This window comes from Oncorhynchus clarkii, chromosome 11, assembly GCF_045791955.1.
Source record: "Oncorhynchus clarkii lewisi isolate Uvic-CL-2024 chromosome 11, UVic_Ocla_1.0, whole genome shotgun sequence".
NCBI lineage: Eukaryota > Metazoa > Chordata > Actinopteri > Salmoniformes > Salmonidae > Oncorhynchus > Oncorhynchus clarkii.
In genome coordinates, this window is record NC_092157.1 from 22,399,202 (window position 1) to 22,422,780 (window position 23,579).

The 23,579-nt window shown below is 43.3% G+C and overlaps 1 protein-coding gene across 3 annotated transcripts in view; it reads left to right on the plus strand.

The window, feature by feature from the left end:
• The window catches only part of LOC139420371 (TLC domain containing 4a), a 129,771-nt gene that overhangs the window by 87,589 nt on the left and 18,603 nt on the right, over positions 1-23,579 (plus strand). The window contains exon 1 of one of the 3 annotated variants that reach the window (XM_071170400.1): positions 19,641-19,776. The exons of the other annotated variants lie outside the window; for them this stretch is intronic. The gene's annotated coding sequence lies outside the window, so the exon portion shown is untranslated. Of the gene's footprint in view, positions 1-19,640; positions 19,777-23,579 lie in introns of those variants that run through there. 3 annotated transcript variants of the gene reach the window in all.

Sequence of the window (23,579 nt, forward strand, 5' to 3'; positions counted from 1 at the left end):
CTTCAATCTTGGCTGGCTGCCATTAATTTTATTGGTGCAATAATTTGCCCCATGAAAAATAGCCAGATTGCCAATCAAAGTGTTGAGTCCGCAAATTGTCCTCCATCCAAGCATGCGTGCGCACACACACACACACACACACACACACACACACACACACACACACACACACACACACACACACACACACACACACACACACACACACACACACATACACACACACACACACACATACACACACACATCTATCTTCCTATGTCACTCAACCTTTGTGGTGTGTATAAAGGGACCCTATTTGAAAGTATGCCATTTGTCTGTTTCAGGTTCTCAGGTAATCCTCTAGAACAGAATTGGTTTCACAAGCTTCAACGCTCAACCTGTTCAACTGGTAAAGTAGATGGGCAGAGTTATTTCCTTCTGCTTCCATCCTGGTACAGTCACTTTTAAAGGCAGAGTGCAGTCAAAAACATGATATTCCTGTGTTTTACATATCTCCACACTATGAGGCTAGAATAATACCTTGAAATTGTGAAAATGATGATAATGCCCTTTTAGTGTAAAAGCTGTTTGAAATTACGGCCTGAAATTACGGTGACATCACTATGCGGTAAATGAGTTAAGGCCAATAAAAAAGAGAGTTCCAAACCTCTCTGCCAATAACAGCAAATGTTCACCCTCTGATAGGTTCGAAATTCTAGCAACCTATGAAACCAGAGGTTGACCCCTCTCTGAGGATAGGGGTCACCATAAAAAAGAATTTAGACAGCATTTAATGCCCTAAGTGACATTCATCAGGCTAAGGCCGATGGCTGTAAATCAGCTATAGGCACTTTAGAGTGATAGAGACGTCTAGTCCATGGTTCAATCTGGCCTTGCAAGTTGTCTTATGTTTTGACCAGGGACCAGGCACTTGGAGGCAAATGGGGAGAGAACAGAAAAAAGGATGAGCATATACTGAATGTACAAAACATTAAGAACTGTTGAGTGTAAAAAACCCAGCTGCGTTGCAGTTCTTGACACAAACCATTGCACCTGGCACCTACTACCATACCCTGTTCAATGACACTTAAATATTTTGTCTTGCCCATTCACCCTTTAAAAGACACACATACATAATTCATGTCTCAATTGTATTAATGCTTAAAAATCCTTATTTAACCTGTCATCTTCCCCTTCATTTACACTGATTGAAGTGGATTTCTCAAGTGACATCAATAAGGGATCATAGCTTTCAACTGGATTCACCTGGTCTAGAGCAGGTGTTCTTCATGTTTTGTACACTCAGTATATAATGAGTGTCTTGTCTTTGGAATGGGACAGATTGCTATGAACCTCACAGAGGAACGTGTCTATGTCTGTCTATTGTTTGTCTATTGAACATTTAAGTATTGAAGTCATTCGCCTTCTCTTTGGGTTAAGCATTTTCCACACCTTGAGCGAATTCACAATTCCTGACACCTCCCCACTCAGGCCACTCCCAGACAGTCCTAGCAAAATTCTTGCTTGAAAAAATGCTCTTTGCTAAGAAGCTATTTTTGTTTACTTTTGCTCATTTGAACTGGAAACCATTACATTAAGGTACTTAATTGTTACCCAGGATTGATATTGAGATAAAAACAGCTGCATTGGACCTTTGTTGCATTTAAGTGACCTACTCTCAAGTCCTTTAGCATGTCATGGTCAAGCTTCTAAAATGGTCAGCAATACGGTACCTTTCCACGTTGTAAGAGGCCAGAGTGGCATTTGTTACTGACCCACTTGTGTCATCCTCATAGAGGTCAACCTAAAAGAGCTCTGATTTCAAAAGATATGGTCTGTGTGTGTGCTGAGTCATACCTCAGACATTACCTCTCTTCTGCTGGGTTTTTGAGGTTAGCAGTCCGTGTAGCCCATGCATGTTCCAAGACATATTTTCTATGTTGTCGAGATCCATCTCATCATTAACGTAAGGCCTGCATGTCTTTTACCTACCAGTCTAGAGTGATTTATTTAACTCAGACAAGGTGCGCCCAGCCCTACCTTGTCTAACATCTGGTATAACCTGATGATGACTCTGATAACATGAATTTGCAAATACAGACATGAATGCTCAGTTTTCAAATATATATATTTTTTATCTAAATGAGACTAACCTGGTCAAATAAAATGAATACATGCTGCAAACATCTTAAAAAGCTCTCTAAGTTCGATCACTTCACCTTGTGTGTGTGTGTTGCCGGGACGAGTGAGTGTGTGTGTGTGTGTGTGTGTGTAGGGGCTCCTATTCCCATTGGTGTCTTGATGTGGGTTATGTTGTGGTCTGTGAGTTAATTAAATGGCAGATGCTGCATGCTGCAAGCCTTTAGGTTTGTGTATAATTCATGGTTTGAGATGTATGGACTCGGGCCATGACAGTGGTTGTGCCCAGTGCGTTCTCAGCAGGAACAAGATGTCACACATCCATGACCATATTAGGTTGAATGAGTTTGTGCTCGTATCTGAACTTAAGGATGGACTAAACATACAGAGTTCTGAAAATGTGTCAACTTGCTTAGTCTCAATGTACATTATCCAATTTGAAAGACCATGTGTTGTTGTCAGGACATAAATAAGTACAATTTGGGGTTTGAGTCCCTACCAATTGTCTTTTATTTAACCATGAAAAAAGTATAGGAAAACCCTGTGCCAAGTCTCTGCTGTTATCGACCGAGACAGATTTAGCAACGTGTATATTTGTCACACTGACATTCTAAGATAAGACTTATAAATACTGGAAACGTCAGTAACAGAATACAGACTTTCCCCTTTCTCTGGGCCAGTAAAACTCAACGTTTCCATTATAGTCTATGCCCATTGTAGTTGAACTGTCACGCCTGCTCCCGGTCTTCCTCCCTGGAGCTCGAGGGCGCCAGGCTTCCAAACATTACGCACTCCTGCCACCATCATTATGCACACCTGCCTTCCCCCATCACGCCCATCAGCAATTATTGGACTCACCTGAATCACTTCTGTCATTTCCTCTCCTATATCTGTCTGTGTCCCCACTCTGTTCCCGGCTTCAGCATTGTTTGTCATATGTCCTTGTATTCCCGTTTGCTGACACTGGTCCTGTCTTGTTTCATGTCTGTTCCTGATGAAATGTTTCACTCCCTGCTTCTCTACTCCAGCATCGGTCCTTACAGAATGCTGAAGCCACCAAACGAAGCATAGGGGAGTTGCTTTCCGGTTGGCGGTGACGTCGGGTTCGGGGACCGCCACCGATGGAACTGGGGGTGCCTAAGCCAGCTTGTCCGGCTGTCACACTCTAGCTGGCTCGAGAGGTTTCTTGCCCCAGTTGGCTCGGAAGGCGCACTTTCCACGTCAGGCCTCAGCCGGCTCGTCAGGCTGCTCCGCCTCCGCCGGATCATCAGGCTCCCACGCCTCAGCGGGATCGACAGGCCTTCATGCCTCAGCCAGATTGTCAGGCTCCTATGCCTCAGCCGGCCCGCAAGGCTCTCATGCCTCTGTCGGTTCGTCGGGATTTCACGCCCAGCCGGCTAGTCCAGCGCCCCTGCCGGCCTGTCAGGCTCACCCATGTGGGATGCCGGGTGGTGCCCCTAGACGGGAGGGTACTGTCACCCCTGATCTCGCTCTTTCCCCCCTGGCGCTCGAGGGCGCCAGGCTCCCCAGCACTCCTGCCACCATCATAACGCACACCTGCTTTCCCCCGTCACGCAGATCAGCGATTATTGGACTCCCCTGAACTCTGTCATTACCTCCCCTATATCTGTCTGTTCCCCCGCTCTGTTCCCCGCTTCAGCATTGATTGTCATATGTCCTTGTATACTCGTGTGCTGACGCTGTTCCTGTCTTGTTTCATGTCTGTTCCTGATTCTTACAACAACATTCGTGACAGAAGATCCCACCACCCACGGACCAAGCAGCGTGCCCAGGAGGAGCAGGGATTCTGGGCCTGGGAGGAAAGCCAGGAGTGGAGGACATTCTGGACTTGGGACGAAATAATGGCAGGAGACAAAAGCCTGCCGTGGAAGCAGGCGGAAGCAGCGAATGAGGGACAGCGATGACACCGGGGTTCACGGCCACGACGTAGGCCCAAGAAGCAGCCTCCAAAAAAAATTGTGGGGGCACACGGGGTGGTCGGGTGAGGGGTGAGTCAGAGACCATGGAGGAAGCATTGGGTAGATTGAGAAAGAGTGAACGGAGGGGTGAGATAGAGACCTTCGAGGAGTGGTTGGCGAAATGTGAAGAGAGTGAAGCGGAAGAGCTGTTGGTTTGGCTGGGGAGGCAAGACAGTCGCCCTGAGGAGCGTGTTAGCCGTCTGATGCCACCTGTGCCAGCTCTCCGCACTCGCTTTGAGGATAGTGTCATCGTTCCGGTACAATGTGTGCCGGTTCTACGCACCGTGTCTCCAGTGCGCCTCCACAGCCCAGTGTGTCCTGTGCCAGTCCCCCGCACTTTCCGTGCGAAGGTTGTTACCTGTCAAGGACACTTTGTGCCAGCTCTACGCTCCAGACCTCCAGTGCGCCTCCACGGTCCAGTACGTCCTGTGCTGGTTCTACGCACCGTGTCTCCAGTGCGCCTCCACAGCCCAGTGCGTCCTGTGCCAGCCCCCCGCACTTGCCGTGCGAAGGTTGTCATCGGTACAGGACAACTGTATCGATGTGCCAGCTCCACGCACCAGGCCTCCAGCGACGTTCTCCAGTCCGGAGTCTCCAGCGACGGTTCCCAGTCCAGAGCCTCCTGCGACGGTTTGCAGTCCAGAGCCTCCTGCGAGGGTTCCCAGTCCGGAGCCTCCAGCGAGGGTTCCCAGTCCGGAGTCTCCTGCGAGGGTTCCCAGTCCAGAGCTTCCTGCGAGGGTTCCCAGTCCGGAGCCTTCAGCGAGGGTTCCCAGTCCCCGGCAACGATCCACGGTCCGGAGTCCCCGGCGAAGATCCACGGTCCGGAGCTTCCGGCGACAATCCACGGTCCGGTTCCTCCGGCGACGATCCATGGCCCGGTTCCTCCGGCGACGATCCATGGTCCGGAGCTTCAGGCGACAATCCCCGCACCGGAGTCGCCACCGAAGCGGGCGGATCCACGAGCGGAGTGGGTTCTACGAGCTGCCACCGAGGCTAGATGCCCACCCGGACCCACCCCTATAGAGTTAGGTTTTGCGGCCGGAGTCCGCACATTTGGGGACCCAAACCACGCTGCATTTTGGTCTGATTTTTACAACAACGTTCGTGACAACCATGCAAGCCCAGGACCTCCACATCCAGCTTCTTCACCTGCGGGATCATCTGAGACCAACCACCCGGACAACTGATGAAACAAGAGTATTTCTATCTGTAATAAAGCCTGTTTGATAGGCCGATGCCTGGCTCCCCAGTGTACCCCTACCCAGTCATATGAAATCCATAGATTAGGGCCTAATAAATGTTTTTTAATTGACTGGTTTCCTTATATTAACTGTAACTCTAAAATTTTAGAAATTGTTGCATGTTGCGTTTAGATTTTTGTTCAGTATAATTCAAATGCTCCAAAGACAACATCAATCTTTGCTTTGAAGCATTTGTTTGTCTTAAATAAAACGATCCCTATAATTAAATATCATTGACTATCATTCAAGGAAGTGTTTGGTTGTCCGTTTCAGTCACACTTGATGCAAGCACACAAATGTGCTTTTAATTTGCTCTTCCTGCTGTGCAGGATGGAAAGGTGTTATTAGTGAGAGAGATGTACAAGTAAAACACAATGTCAAAGAGTACGGCCGAAATAAAACCTATCCTTCAACAACTCTGAAGACAGAGCTCGTCCTTTTCATTCCGGCAAGAGTATTAATTAAATGTGCATAAAACTTTTCAAACATTTCCCTCATAATACCTGATGTTGTTCATTGATAGTACTACGTGGCATGGTTATAGAAATACTAATATGCTGTCTTGCATCTGTCATTATACTGGGTTTCTCTCTCACAATGACAGCTGCTTTATCACTACACAGCAATAAAAAACAGCTGGTTCCACTGTTCTGTCTTTGACATAATGTTTTGGTGTGTTCTCTCTGTTCCTCTTTATCAGTTTTAATTCAAAACCAGAAAGCTGAGGTTGTGTAATAGCTTGATTAATTCAATGGTAGTTAGCCTACACCAACACCTCACTCGAGTCAGCTATAACTACATATATTTTGTATTTCTTCACACTGTTCTCTGTACCATAAATGAAAGTGACATTACATAACACATTCCACGTATCCAAAGCATCTTTACATAGTAACTACAGTGGGGCAAAAAAGTATTTAGTCAACCACCAATTGTGCAAGTTCTCCCACTTAAAAAGATGAGAGAGGCCTGTAATTCAAGGTCCTGGAGTGGCCTAGCCAGACTCCAGATCTCAACCCCATAGAAAATCTTTGGAGGGAGTTGAAAGTCCATGTTGCCCAGCAACAGCCCCAAAACATCACTGCTCTAGAAGAGATCTGCATGGAGGAATGGGCCAAAACAGTGTGTGAAAACCTTGTGAAGACTTACAGAAAACGTAAAGTATTGAGATAAACTTTTGTTTTTGACCAAATACTTATTTTCCACCATAATTTGCAAATAAATTCATAAAAAATCCTACAATGTGATTTTCTGGATTTTTATTCCTCATTTTGTCTGTCATAGTTGAAGTGTAGCTATGATGAAAATTACAGGCCTCTCTCATCTTTATAAGTGGGAGAACTTGCACAATTGGTGGCTGACTAAATACTTTTTTGCCCCACTGTATGTATAGGGCTCTATGTTCCAAAGTCTTTCCATTGGAGTTGTAGAAAAAATGTCCATCACAGTATATCAATCAGGCAAACTATTAAGCATTTTTTTCCAGAGCAAAGTGTTCCCATTTGTAACATAAGGAAAAAGTTGTATGAAGTCTGAGAGGGTAGAGGATCTTCCCACAGAGGAACAGGCTCTCAACTCTGCAGATGCTTTCGACGTAGACAATCAGGACCGTCTTCAATCCTAGGATAACTCCTGCATCGCACAGGGGGAGCAGGTCCCTGAGCTGTTACGCAGCACCTGAAACAACAAAGAGAGCGAGAGAGAGAGAGAGATGTGAAATAGAATGGTAAATGCAGCAATCTGGCTGGTTCCATCAGGCTAGGTTATCAAGGTGAGAGTGAGTAAGTAAAACAGAGGGATGAGCACAGGTTCAAACACCGTGACACTCCAAGCCACTCACAAGCCTGCAAACATCACCAAGTTGCACCTCCTCTCCTTCTCAACTCACTCTTGAGAAACAGAATGTGCTGTACTCTGCTGGCTCTGGATATACAGTCAGGAGGGAGGGATGGAGGGAGACGGAGATTTGGAGAAAGAGTAGGGAGATGGAGTAAAACTGAGAAGAGGGGACATAGATCTCGGCCTATAGAGAGCACCTTCATGCCTGAAGGAGTCTGAGAAGAAAAAGAAGAAAACCTCAAATAATAGGAGAGAGAGAGACAGAGAGAGAAAGAGAGGATATAGAACTATGGAGACTCCATGCCTTGTGGGCTAGAGGAGCGTGAAGGAGTATGGTCTGGGGAGTAGGGGAAGGAGGAGAAGAAGAGAGTGAAAGAGGGGGTAGGGCTAGGAGAGAGTGAGGGAGTAGTGTTTGGGGAGTAGGGGAATTACAGGAAAGCAGACAGACAGACGGCTGTGGAGACACAGGGCCGCAGGGTCTGGAATATACATCATACAGCTGTCTCTCTCATAAGGTTGGCTCTCTCAGCACAGACTTAGTCTGGGCACACACACACCAACCAACACTGTAATATCCTCTCCTCTCCACACACACCGTCATGGAAATCAAGTCATACTGGCACTACAATCATACTGTCATTAATAGGGTTGGGGGGGGGCTGATTATACTTGAATTATTACTACTGAAACAATCAGATAACTACTGTTATTTACCAAAAAAGTCATAATTCACACAGTAACAGTACTAGAAGTACAATATCTCATATTAATACAGGTGTGATTGATAACCATGCCTGACATCCGCATATTTCATATGACCTCACAGCTCCAGTTCCTAGCATTAAGTTCAGTGTCAGCCAGCAGTAAAGAGCTGAATAGCTGACTCGACACTCTAGCTCAAAAGGTTATATAGCTCAGAGCCATGAGATCTGAGAGTGTTTGCTCTCAGCTAGGCCCTAATTGGGAAAAACACTGTCTCCATCTGTCATCACACAGGTGCAAATTTGAGTGGAAGTAGAGTGAGCCTTTCACACAAAATAAATCAAAGGCTAGAGGACTCAGTGCCAAATGCTCTCTGTGCCCCCTCCCTTCACCCTTCTGTACTGTACCTAAGATACTGGATTCACTGTTGGTGAATTGATTGAGAAGTTGACCAATATTTGCTGGTGGTTGCAATGAAATGCTATGTTTAACTACTACTCCTGTACACTTGGATTATTGCTGCTTTGTACGGGAAACCCTCAATGTAGGTCAGCGTTCCATTTGGAAGAAACGTATTGAGTGAAATATTCAGTCAAAAACTTCCACCCCTGTCCACTATACTGTTCTGTTCATACATCATGTATTCCTGAAAAAAATGCAGTAGCCTTTGCTGGGAAAGCTTCTTAGATTGGGCTTTGTTTGGGCATTTCTAGCATTGGAATCACAGTACACCTCACGTAAGAAGAGTGTTGGCTCTCTAAAGCCTTTCTTTTGTAGCGCTGCATTCATAAACCTGACTGGAACATTCCTAGCATGCTTTCCCTGGCACGGTGTGTGTGTTGGCACCGTGGGGTTTATATCATAGGCCGACTGACTATCCCTTCTTCTGTTGTGCTGTGTTCTGGGAACAGGAATGATTCAGCCCCGCTTCACAACCTTGCTGAGGCCTAGAATGAGCAGAACCCGCACCTGATGTCCATGACGATCAGCTGTATGACGTCAGACCACATCCGCGCTAGGCACACCTGGCCATTTGTTCAAGGCCCATAATTTGTTCAGTCGACCGACAGACAGAGAGGTACTAATTGCACTTCACATCTGAGTGAGGTGTTCATGATGCATCACAGGTTGAGGTAGAGTGTTCTAGAACGTGAGAGAAGTCGCATACCTGATAACATCATCTCAGCAAACACTGCACCAGGCACAGGCCTATAGTCAACAACACATTGAGCAATAGAAGGTAAGGCCTCTGTCCGTCTGTCTATTCTCAGTTGTTGTCACTTTCTGATTCACTGTCTGGGGTAGATGGGGTGAGTCACCAGACAGCAGACTAGACTGTCTACAGGTGTTAAAAAGTGTTAAAAGAACTACCAATTACTGTCTGACTTAAGAAACCAGATCTGGACGTTACGCCCGCTATACTGACTGTACTAAGCTGTCTGTAAGCAGTAGAGGAGTCTAGCTGGTGTCAATTCAAACCAGAGTGAACATACGAGTAACTACCAAAATAAAGGAAACACATGATTAAATGAAGGAGACAAAGTATATTGAAAGCAGCTGCTTCCACACAGGTGTGGTTCCTGAGTTAAATAAGTAATCAAAACATTAAAATCAAATCACATAAAATTGTATTAGTCACATGCGCCGAATACAACAGGTAACCTTATAACGAAATGCTTACTTACGAGCCCCTAACCAACAATGCAGTTTTAAAAAATGCAAATAGTCTTGGTAGCCATTTGATTATATGTTCAGGAGTCTTATGCACATTTCACATGCTGATAGAAATTTGGTAAAAAGGATTTAAGTTTCCCTGCTTTAAAGTCCCCGGCTACTAGGAGCGCCACCTCTGGGTGAGCGTTTTCTTGTTTTCTTATGGCGGAATACAGCTCATTAAATGCTGTCTTAGTGCCAGCCTCTGACTGTGGTGTAATGTAAACTGTTACGAAAAACTCTCTAGGTAGATAGTGTGGTCTACAGCTTATCATGAGATACTCTACCTCAGGTGAGCAATAGCTTGAGACTTCCTTAGATATCGTGCACCAGCTGTTATTTATAAAAATACATAGTCCGCCGCCCCTTGTCTTACCAGACGTCGCTGTCCTGCCAATACAGCGTATAACCAGCCAGCTGTATGTTGACGGTGTCGTCGTTCAGCCACGACTCCGTGAAGCATAAGATATTACAGTTTTGAATGTCCCGTTGGTAGTTTAATCTAGGTCATCGATTTTATTCTCCAAAGATTGCACGTTTGTTAGCAGAATGGAAGGAAGTGGAGGTTTATTTGATTCCCTATGAATTCTTAGAAGGTAGCCCGCCCTCTGGCCCCTTTTTCTCCACCTCCTCTTCAAGCAAATCACGTGGATCTGTGCCTGTTCCCGAGAAAGCAGTATGTCGTTCGCGTTGGGCTCGTCAGACTCGTTAAAGGAAAAAAAGGGATCTGCCAGTCCGTGGTGAGTAATCACAGTCCTGATGTCCAGAAGTTACTTTCGGTCATGAGAGACGGTAGCAGCAACTTTATGTACAAAATAAGTAAAAACACAAGTTACAAACAACGCAAATAAACAAACAAAGAAACACAATCGGTCGGGGACACGGAAAACGTCAGCCTTCTTCTCCGGGCGCCATTTTATCAATAAATGCCATCGTGTATAAAAATGCCCAGTTGCCCATTACTTTGGTTATCATGGCTAGAAGAAGAGATCTCAGTGACTTTGAAAGAGGGGTCTTAAATGAGCATAGAGGGTTTAAATGATGTGTGCATGTGTCTCAGTCACCAGATCTCAACCCAATTGAACACTTTTGGGAGATTCTGTAGCGGTGCCTGAGACAGCGTTTTCCACCACCATCAACACCAAATTATGGAATTTCCCATGGAAGATGTTGCATCCCTTCAATAGATTTCCAGGAATTTGTAGAATCTATGCGAAGGCACATTGAAGCTGTTCTGGTGGTTCTAGTGGCTCGTTGTGCCCAACACCCTATTAAGACACTTGATGTTGGTATTTCCTTTATTTTGGCAGTTACTTGTATATCTTTGGCCATTTTCTTCATAGAAAGTTCTAAATAACCGTACCTCCTCCTTTCAATACTATCAGCCTCTACAAATACAGTATGGTTCATAATTGAGTGGAGAGAGCGATAGATCTGTGAATGTAAGACCGGAACCTCATTAAGTGCCAGAGAAATATCGATTCATCAAAAGAGTTGGGTTGAGTCAGTGGGTTTATGAGTTGGCCCGCCACATGCCCCCAGACTAGATGCATTAGACCGCGCTGACTTGCTGACTGTCTCTCTGATAGATCGGTGGTTTGCACAGCTGCTTGAAGTAAATGTCTGTGAATGCTACTTTTCTATTATTATTATTTTTGACAGCTGGAGTGGAGACGGGTTGGGTTACTGGGGAGGTGGGGAGATGTCACCGAGGCTCTGTTTGAACAGATGGAACTGCTGGTCCCAGTGAAATACAGACCGACAGTGAATAGGGCCCACATTCAATCTATAGATGCCTGAAAGTTTTATATGAAGGAGATAACAAGCAGAGAATGTTCTTACTAGTAATTACAGTGTTACCACACAGGTGTAAAAGCAACCTAATGTAAAGGGTTGCCTTTTATTTTAGGCAGAGCGCAAAGATCCCAAAGGAAATTGCTTATCCAGGGCTACTGGCAAAGTTTAAACAGTAACCATCTGAAACCAACGTATATGGATGCATTTAACACAGACAGTGGCTCATTAATGTGTGGTGCAGTGTCTCGTATACATACATGAGCTAATATCCACGCATTGAATTTCTGAGGTGCAGCTTCTTCTATATTCCAGCATGCTGGCCCTGACGTGTTTGGTTAACAATCAATCCAAAAGCCTGAACAGAGTCCATGTCAGTGCCATTAAATATCACATGAAAGCAGAGGAAAAGGGAGTGATGGTAGGATTGTATTCCTGGTCGGAATCTTTCAAGAAACAACCAAACAATCCGTTCCATTCTCGAACCTTATTTCCTAATAAGGTTAAGACGAACCATATGGTGTTCCACCGCTGGAGCGGAGTGAGCATTCAGGGGGAAAACAAATGTAGAAAGGCTAAGGCTGGCTTTAGCTTAGCCTTGGCAGAGGCTACTGTACCTAACAGCTCACACAGGAATGCCAAGTAATGGGAAGGCCACTGAGTGGATCCTTGGTCATGGTCATTTGGTTTGGTTCAATTTTTGACCTTCAATCAAAGCCATTGCACTATATAAAATCTATAGTCTTCCATCACTATTCTTGGTTCTCCCAATTGTTTTCCAGTCATGGAAAAGTTGAGTGTGTCGAGAGGATCTAATTGACATATGACCTAGTCTGTTGAGAGGCAGGACCTAGGCTATCTGTCACTGCTATACATGATTCGGGTTAACATTAGCCAGCTTAACCGAGTGTTACTACAGACTGAGCCATGGTTTGTCTGTATGTCATTTCACCTTTAGACCAGGTGAGGTCATTGTCATATGAGGAATTCAATAAGACACCTGATTGTAAGAAAGGTGTAAACCCTATAAGAACTGCTTCCAAATAAGAATACATTTCCTTGTCTGAAACCGGTCTTGGGAAAACACTACTCACATCAAAATACAGCCCAAATTTATTCTGGAATGCATTATGTAACCAGGTTTTATTCTAGCAAAACAAAAGTATTAATATGCCCCTTTGAGCACACTTCAAACCTCTCACTGTGAAGAAGCTGTCATCTCATTGGATTGTGCTGACACATCTGGGGAAGGAAACAGAGGGGGTGATGGGGTGCGTGTAGGAGTGTGATCTCACAAATGCCCTTTTATGGCTAACACACGCTTAACAACCTTCCCCTCTCCTTACAGAGACCCCCACTCCCCCTCTCTTCCCACCTGCCCAGCACTCTGGCCTGACCCCACACTTCACTGTGATTCCTCCCCAGAATGTGTCCTGCCTCCACTGTGAAACCCCCCTGCTTCCTGCCACCACTCCCACACAGACATGATCAAGTTTGGTCAAAACAAATAAACGTCAGCATTTTAGTTATGCTCAAGAATGGATCCTGCTAGTGCTGACACGAAAACTATACGTTGGAAGGAAAGAGGGAGAGTGTTGAACAGAGTTGTAAAACTTTGTATGTACTGTACATCCCTACAGTATGAGGGTAATAAACTCACGCTCTGCACCACACCCCTTTTTTCCCTTCCTCCCTCTCTCCCACCGTTCATCCCTGTTGTCCAGAGCAGAGCTGCAGATAGGCTACAGTCAGCTGGCTGTGAGGAACCACATCCTGTGAACAAGGCCCTTCTCCCTCTGTCCGGCTCCCAGCCCCCACCATTACACAACACACAGAGGGAGAGAGGAGAGGGAGAGAGGAGACGGTAGAAGAGAGGAAGAGAGGAGCGGTAGAGAGGGAGGAGAGAGAAAGTTGGAGGTCCAGGTTTTTCTGTTCAGTCCTGTAGAAACCTCCCACCCTACTATACCTATTTTCCCCTTCCCCTTCCTCTTCCCCTCTCTGTCTCTCTGTCTCCGTCACTCCCTCTTCCCCTTTCTGTCTCTTTCTCTCCCTCCCTCGGTCTCTCTCTCTCCCTTTCAAGAGGTAGAAATAATAAGCTATGCAGCCACTTTTACAGTACTAGACACTTCATACATCTCATAAGCTGTCTGATGTAAGGTTAAAGTTAAAACTGAAGAAGTATGCAGCCTATCAATTACTTGAATAGAATTGTGCAGTCGTGGCCAAAAGATTTGAGAATGACACAAATATTAATTTCCACAAAGTTTGCTGCTTCAGTGTCTTTAGATATTTTTGTCAGATTTTACTATGTAATACTGAAGTATAATTACAAGCATTTTACAAGTGTCAAAGGCTTTTATTGACAATTACATGAAGTTGATGCATAGAGTCAATATTTGCAGTGATGACCCTTCTTTTTCAAGACCTCTGCAATCCAACCTGGCATGCTGTCAATTAACTTCTGGGCCACATCCTGACTGATGGCAGCCCATTCTTGCATAATCAATGCATGGAGTTTGTCAGAATTTGTGGGGTTTTGTTTGTCCACCCGCCTCTTGAGGATTGACCACAAGTTCTCAATGGGATTAAGGTCTGGGGAGTTTCCTGGCCATGGACCCAAAATATCTTTGTTTTTTCCCCAAGCCACTTAGTTATCACTTTTACCTTATGGCAAGGTGCTCCATCATGCTGGAAAAGGCATTGCTCGTCACCAAACTGTTCCTGGCCTCAGGATGATTTACTGTTGGCATGGCACAGGACTGATGATAGCGCTCACCTTGTCTTCTCCGGACAAGCTTTTTTCCAGGTGCCCCAAACAATCAGAAAGGGGATTCATCAGAGAAAAGGAATTTACCCCAGTCCTCAGCAGTACAATCCCTGTACCTTTTGAAGAATATCAGCCTGTCCCTGATGTTTTTTCTGGAGAGAAGTGGCTTCTTTGCTGCCCTTCTTGACACCAGGCCATCTTCCAAAAGTCTTCGCCTCACTGTGCGTGCAGTTGCACTCACACCTGCCTGCTGCCATTCCTGAGCAAGCTCTGTACTGGTGGTGCCCTGATCCCGCAGCTGAATCAACTTTAGGAGACGGTCCTGGTGCTTGCTGGACTTTCTTGGGCGCCCTGAAGCCTTCTTCACAACAATTAAACCGCTCTCCGTGAAGTTCTTGATGATCCGATAAATGGTTGATTTAGGTGCAATCTTATTGGCAGCAATATCTTTGCCTGTGAAGCCCTTTTTGTGCAAAGCAATGATGACGGCACGTGTTTCCTTGCAGGTAACCATGGCTGACAGAGGAAGAACAATGATTCCAAGCACCACCCTCCTTTTGAAGCTTCCAGTCTGTTATTCAAACTCAATCAGCATGACAGAGTAATCTGCAGCCGTGTCCTCGTCAACACTCACACCTGTGTTAACGAGAGAGTTACTGACATGATGTCAGCTGGTCCTTTTGTGGCAGGGCTGAAATGCAGTGGAAATGTATTTTGGGGATTCAGTTAATTTGCATGGCAAAGAGGGACTTTGCAATTAATTGCAATTCATCTGATCACTCTTCATAACATTCTGGAGTATATGCAAATTGCCATCATACAAACTGAGGCAGCAGACTTTGTGAAAATTGATATTTGTGTCATTCTCAAAACTTTTGGCCACAATTGTACTTCATTATTCCTAATTCACAATATCAAAATGACAATAAATATCAACGTTGATATCTGGGCATATCTACAAGTAGGCCTACAATAAGACAAAGTTATGAAGAACATAGTCTACGCCTAGAAAATTAGATGGGAATGAGTTGATTGAACTGGTTTCCTCTAAGAAATTGACCTAGACCACTGAAAGGCCCATGAATCATGAATATGTAATTAATCTTACAGTACAGGAAGAGATTTTACACATCAACTGGGAGGGACCTTTGACTGGTGAGAGGACTGAAAGCCAATGAAATGTTTAACATTGTAGATTAATGCTGGCAGACACATGTTGATAGTGATGTGGTAGCAAAGGAATCTGAAAATTACAAGTTGTGAAAATGGTACTACAACCTGGTCCCAGATCTGGCGAGATTATATTATATTATGAATAAAACTTCCATGTCTGATCTGAGAGTGAATACCTAGAGTACTATGTCAGACCTGATTAGGCAATATGATATATTATATTATGATTCAACCTACCATGTCTGGCCTGAACACCAGAGAGAAGGAGTACAGCAGGGCGTTCAGAGTGGTGACCACAGAGGAACCCCAGGACTGACAGACCTCAAGGCTACGAGGGATACTCAGGATGGTAAACTGATGGGGAAGGGAAGTGATGAAATGAGTAGGCTCAATTGATAGGACAAAGTAAGCTAAAATGATACAAGTTAAAGCAGGGACAAGTAACACATGCAATGCTGAATACACAGAGATACAGATAGTCTCTCTATGGTAAGTCGTGCTGGGAAATTTTTACACCGAATAAAGAAGGGGTTGTCTCCATCTGCTGGTGAGAATGGGATTTGCACTGAGATCTTGGGTTTACACCTCATTTTTTCATGTCAATGAGATCTAATTATTTTTATTTTTTATTGATATATATATATATATATATATATACATATATATATTTTTTTTAAATAATTGGTTTTTCAACTTTAAAAAAAATATATTTTATATTATGAACACAACAAATACAAAAACAGAAATATAGAAACAAGAGTATCGAGTACATTTCAATTTGTCAAAACGTTTTATGGTGCGTATTGCTTTTTTGTTTTTACATTTACTGATCATTTCAAAATAATATTTAAATTCTATCTTAAATAATGTGAAGAGGGGTTTGTTCTCTGCCCACTTCATTTTATGGATAAAGAATCTTCCATGAAAAATAAACAAATTAACAATGAAAGTTAAACCAGGGTCATATCATTTGGATCAAAATAAAACATTATCAGAGTCTCTTAGATTAACATTAATAGTCATTTATTTTCAAATAAAATCTTCTAACTCACTCCAAAATCTTCTGACATAAGAACAGCCCCAAAATAAATGGTCAAGAGTTTCTGGGTCACAACCACAAATTACACATTCGTTATCTATAGCTATTTTAAATCTATGTATAATTGAATGTAGATTCATAGAAGATTTTAAGAATGACTAGATTCTGTGAATGAGTTTGTATGATACTTCTTTCACCTTATTAGATATATTTGCCACACAACAACAAGACTTTGTTCCAGTTCACTTGTCTTAGTGCTGTATTCCAGTACATTTTAGCAGAGGGAATAGTAACATCTCGACATAGTGGTCTCATATACATTTGATTACATTTACAGTTTAAAATGTAAATTCCTTCTAGTTGTATTGAGGCTACAAAATCCTCAACAGTTGCAGTTGGAGAATTGATATATTATCCTAAAAGAATAGCACCTTTAGGGGCAGCTCAAACAACAATTTGATGTCAATGAGATCTAACAACATAGATCACAGATCACAGCAATGAACAACTGTGTTAGGTAAGCTGTTGTAAAAAATAAAATAAAGGTTTCATACTTAATTCAAAGAATTGAGAAAACGCATCTAAAGGATCATATTATCAAAACACACTTTCCAAACACGGGTCTTTGTAGACCCACTTTCTCTCTACTTGAACCTCGTGTGAAAATAAAAGTCCTGCACATGCGCCATATCTGGACAAAAAAAAAATGAATAACTTATGGGGGACCTATCGTGTGATTGTGTGTGAATCTCCAACGTATCTGTAATTCGATACCCATAGGATAAAGCGCATTGGGAAGGTCGGCTCTTTTTACTGACTCGAATCTTTTCGACTCGTTCAGTCAAAATAAAGAATCTTTCGACTCGAGTCGTTCATTTGAGTCAATAATGCCCAGAGCATGCAGAACCCCTACCGGCGAAAGATAGAAAACAAACTCGAAAGAGCCATGATTCTACGAGCCTCTCCTTCACCATAGGAGTTAATGGACCTGTCATTTGTGACTGAGACTTTTAAACAAACGTATACTTTAAACAATTGTCATGTTTTAGACATACAAATAAGATCATTTCTTGATACATTTGAAACGAGGTCTAGTTGTGTCCGGAACCGGACAAGATTGTGAACGACTCTTGGCGGAATGCATTGCTAGACTGCCGTGAGAGTGATAAGTAGGTAGACTCAATTCTTCCGCTGCTCTCTCCTTCGCCAAATACTTCTCACATTGCAGAATAGAAACGTCCGTGGGCGTGGCGTGGCGTTTGATCGGAACAAGGAGTCTGGGTAGCCAGGCAGGTTGATAACAGAGATTATAGAGATACTGACAAGATACCTGTCTCCGCCCTAAAAATGGGAGTCGTTGTACACAAAGCGGTACGGTGGGCTGTCTAGCTCCCGCCTATACTTTCTTTAAATCGGTGCATATATCTCATTATTGAAACCCTTTTTTGAATATTCGATTAAGGTTGTTAACGTTAATCGCCTGTAATCAATGGAGAAAGATGCTTTGCTACTAGCCTCGTTTCACGAATAGCCAGAGCCTGGGTTTAAACAAACATATTTTCTTTTCAGGAAGAGAAAAGTTCAATTATTAGGGGCAGAATAGAAAAGTCCATTTTTTTTATATCTTCGAATATTATAGGCTGCAGCTCACCTTCAGAATGTCATAGAGAGGAATCAATATATCCCCATATGCATCGGAGTCACGTCTTTCCCAGGCATAGCTTGGTGTTACCATAAGGTATCACCGAGTTAAGCATTGTTATAGAACGCTTGATATCATTTGGATACGTTTCATTTATTTAAAGCAAACAATAGATATCCGTCTTTGCCATTTTCTTTAACAAGGGTATGTGTTGCCCTCACTCAATTCGAGCCCTGGTTTTAACCAAACCCTTCCCAGACACGGAGGTATTTAATCAGTGCATGCGACAATATTGGAGTATTTGGCTATACCAAAATCAATGAATAGCATAATTGTGTCTGTCAAACAGGTAGGCTTAACACTTATTTTTTGGAATAGGAAGAAATAGGCTCAAATTATATGTCATTCTATGATTATGCCCATAGAAAATGTTGGTGCGTGCGTGTACATCTGCATAGGAGTTACAATGTTACAATCACAATGCAGCCAACTGCCTATAGTAGGAAACCGAGTTTCTTATTAAACAATTTGCCACCTGTTATCACACATGGCACAATCCCATAATTGTTACAATCAATAAAAATAACATATTTAACATATATTTGTATATTCCCGTAGAACTGTAAAAAACTAAAAACATATTTTGAGCTATAGAAAGAAGTGCTTTCATAAATGCATGGCGGGCCTCATTTCGCTGGAGCAGTGTAAAATAAGCTCTATGTCAATGATCCAGCCTTAACGAATTTCGTTTATTTACATATCGAATTTGATTGCCCAACATCAGTTTCAGCATTTATTTATTTTGTCTCCAAAAAGTGTCCTCTTTCCTCTTCTGTTTTTTCTCCCAAAGTTACCGGGATGTCACGTGTTCCTACTTATAGCAATACACTTGTAACAACTTAAGTATTACGAAACTTATGTTCGATCAATTAAACCTCACGTAGCAAATAAGCCATTATTTTTTGTTGACCAAATTCGACACTCTCATTGGACATCCATTCAAAAACTCCTTGCTTGGTAGGCGAAACAACGAACAAACGCCACCTGCTGGAGGGAGACCCATTTTCCGCCAAGTTGGGCCTCTCTCTTCCTCTTCCTCTCCTGGTGATAAGAACAGTCGTTCGCGAAATGCAGCCCATGGAACAATTCGATCTAGAGTTTGAGTTTGTTAAGCAGAGGCTGTGTACGTTTTTGTTTTACTAAGCTTTGTCCATCACAATATTCAATAATAAATTAATTGCAGTCATTCTTGCACCATGCGATCAAATGTTAATTCTAAACATGTATTTTTCCTCTCTAACTCATTGTCTATTTTTTTTGCGCGCATATGACAGACGGTGGTATTCGCACGTCTCTGCAATCGAACGACTAAAATGATCCAGTCACGTAGAAAAACGAATCATGACTCTCGAGTCAGTAAAAAGAATCGTTAAAAAAGAACGAATCATTCGCGAACTGCACATCACTACCCTATAGTAACCTCGCCCGTCACTTCCATAAACGACCATCAGTTATGCAGTTAGGCTACTCTGCTGCATCCCACACCGCTGTCAATATGCGTGTTTTGTGGGGTGGATTTATCATCTATTTCATTGCAATTTAGAACAATGGTCTGGCATCCTTTTGCTAGGTAGAAGCAAGCTAGTAGCCTATGAGTCAGAGAGCTATCCGTTTGAACAAAATGATTAAACATGGCATTCGACAGAATTTGCTATGCCTTAGCACCATCACAAACCAGTTGAGTGCTGAACATATTTGAATGAGAGGTAAGTCTCGAGGATTTGTGTCAATTTAGGCTATGTGCGTTTATAATTTAAGCATACACTATATATATATTATATTAGTTATTCTTTGACATTTAAAGGGAATGCTGCGGTTCGGCCAATGCGGCGTGAACTGGCCCATTCATGTTGTTGTTGGTTACATTGTTTTACATTAACATTATGTTGCATCGATTGACTGCATGATCTTTGATTGTAATGCATCTGCCGTGTAATTGCAATATTACACGTTACGTCACAGCAGATGCTGCGATTAATAGCCTACATTTTGTTGGGTGATGATTTGCAAGTAAAGACCATGACATCCAACGTATCGCCACATTTAGCAACATGGTAGAAAAACATCTGATTTGATATGCCCGACGCAAAATAGGTTTATCTAGAAAATAATGTAAAATAAGTAATAGTTTAATACATTTGCACCAATTGGCCAAAATATTGTGGATGTGTTTTTATGTTTTGTGAACAAGAACCCCCCCCCCCCCCAAAAAAAACTGCTACCATGTGTTGTCTCATTGCTGAAAATGTTAACGTTTCCCTCATGACTGCCATGCACCCTCAAACCCCCATTACTTCTTCGTGTGGCCACTCCCATGACTTATTTGAAAATACATGTAAAAGTCATTTACACGTGCTTGAGGCAGTTTGTTTTAGTTTCCTCTACCTTGTTGAGGCAACCGCATGACCCTGGATGTATCTTGACCTAGGCCTATTCCAACCTATTCCAACAACTGTCATCAGCAGCGTTGACACACTGAGTGGTAGTTATATAGATTTCATAGTGAGGCAAAAACTGTTGCTGAATTGCGCTATGGACACCATTATGCATCAGCTGTCTCTATATGTTGACATTTGACCTCAGACATCTATCTGCCCTAGGAAGCACTGTGTGTGTCTCTGTGTCAAACCAAATCATATAACTGCCCCTGCATGTGTTTCATGTGCTGCATCCAGTTGTGTAAAGTAAATAAGTAAAATACTTTGAAGTAGGCTACTAAAGTAGTTTTCTTGGGTATCTTTACTTTACTATTTATATTTTTGACAACTTTTACTCCACAACATTCCTAAATAAAATATGTACTTTTTACTCCCATACATTTTCCCTGACACCCAAAAGTAATCGATTGTATACAAGTTAAATCATTTATATAATCATTTATTTAAACCCACTCCCCCCATTGGTGTAATGTTAGCTAGAAACCGCAAGTGTCTATCCAGTTAATGAAAAGGCACCCGCAAAAGAAAGTTCAAGGAACTTGCATTTGCGTTGTGCATGATCACGAGCAAGGTCATTGTAGCCTATCATTTCTCTTCCCCTGTGAGAACCATGAGCACGGGCTGACTTGGATTTGCTGTGCCGCAGCCTGCCAGCAGCATACCTACTAAAGGCTGCACCATGTCCATACATGTAGAAAAAACAAAGACGTACACTGCTCAAAAAAATAAAGAGAACACTAAAATAACACATCCTAGATCTGAATGAATGAAATATTCTTATTAAATACTATTTTCTTTACATAGTTGAATGTGCTGACAACAAAATCACACAAAAATTATCAATGGAAATCAAATGTATCAACCCATGGAGGTCTGGATTTGGAGTCACACTCAAAATTAAAGTGGAAAACCACACTACAGGCTGATCCAACTTTGATGTAATGTCCTTAAAACAAGTCAAAATGAGGCTCAGTAGTGTGTGTGGCCTCTACGTGCCTGTATGACCTCCCTACAATGCCCGGGCATGCTCCTGATGAGGTGGCAGATCCTGAGGGATCTCCTCCCAGACCTGGACTAAACGGAACGTTCTCCACGGCATCTCCAGACTCTGTCACGTCTGTCACGTCTGTCACGTGCTCCGTGTGAACCTGTTTTCATCTGTGAAGAGCACAGGGCGCCAGTGGCGAATTTGCCAATCTTGGTGTTCTCTGGCAAATGCCAAACGTCCTGCACGGTGTTGGGCTGTAAAGCACAACCCCCACCTGTGGACGTCGGGCCCTCATACCACCCTCATTGAGTCTGTTTCTGACCGTTTGAGCAGACACATGCACATTTGTGGCCTGCTGGAGGTAATTTTGCAGGGCTCTGGCAGTGCTCCTCCTGCTCCTCCTTGCACAAAGGCGGAGGTAGCGGTCCTGCTGCTGGGTTGTTGCCCTGCTACGGCCTCCTCCACGTCTCCTGATGTACTGGCCTGTCTCCTGGTAGCGCCTCCATGCTCTGGATACTACGCTGACAGACACAGCAAACCTTCTTGCCACAGCTCGCATTGATGTGCCATCCTGGACGAGCTGCACTACCTGAGCCACTTGTGTGGGTTGTAGACTCCGTCTCATGCTACCACTAGAGTGAAAGCACCGCCAGCATTCAAAAGTGACCAAAACATCAGCCAGGAAGCATAGGAACTGAGAAGTGGTCTGTGGTCACCACCTGCAGAACCACTCCTTTATTGGGGGTGTCTTGCTAATTGCCTAAAATTTCCACCTGTTGTCTATTCTATTTGCACAACAGCATGTGAAATTTATTGTCAATCAGTGTTGCTTCCTAAGTGGACAGTTTGATTTCACAGAAGTATGATTGACTTGGAGTTACATTGTGTTGTTTAAGTGTTCCCTTTATTTTTTTGAGCAGTGTATATACAGTGGGGCAAAAAAGTATTTAGTCAGCCACCAATTTTGCAAGTTCTCCCACTTAAAAAGATGAGAGGCCTGTAATTTTCATCATAGGTACACTTCAACTATGACAGACAAAATGAGTGAAAAAAAATCCAGAAAATTACATTGTAGGATTTTTAATGAATGTATTTGCAAATTATGGTGGAAAATAAGTATTTGGTCAATAACAAAAGTTTATATCAATACTTTGTTATATACCCTTTGTTGGCAATGACAGAGGTCAAACGTTTTCTGTAAGTCTTCACAAGGTTTTCACACACTGTTGTTGGTATTTTGGCCCATTCCTCCATGCAGATCTCTTCTAGAGCAGTGATGTTTTGGGGCTGTTGCTGGGCAACACGGACTTTCAACTCCCTGCAAAGATTTTCTATGGGGTTGAGATCTGGAGACTGGCTAGGCCACTCCAGGATCTTGAAATGCTTCTTACGAAGCCACTCCTTCATTGCCCGGGCGGTGTTTTTGGGATCATTGTCATGCTGAAAGACCCAGCCACGTTTCATTTTCAATGCCCTTGCTGATGGAAGGAGGTTTTCACTCAAAATCTCACGATACATGGCCCCATTCATTCTTTCCTTTACACGGATCAGTCGTCCTGGTCCCTTTGCAGAAAAACAGCCCCAAAGCATGATGTTTCCACCCCCATGCTTCACAGTAGGTATGGTGTTCTTTGGATGCAACTCAGCATTCTTTGTCCTCCAAACACGACGAGTTGAGTTTTTACCAAAAAGTTATATTTTGATTTCATCTGACCATATGACATTCTCCCAATCTTCTTCTGGATCATCCAAATGCTCCCTAGCAAACTTCAGATGGGCCTGGACATGTACTGGCTTAAGCAGGGGGACACGTCTGGCACTGCAGGATTTGAGTAACTGGCGGCGTAGTGTGTTACTGATGGTAGGCTTTATTACTTTGGTCCCAGCTCTCTGCAGGTCATTCACTAGGTCCCCCTGTGTGGTTCTGGGATTTTGCTCACCGTTCTTGTTTTTGACCCCACGGGGTGAGATCTTGCGTGGAGCCCCAGATCGAGGGAGATTATCAGTGGTCTTGTATGTCTTCCATTTCCTAATAATTGCTCCCACAGTTGATTTCTTCAAACCAAGCTGCTTACCCATTGCA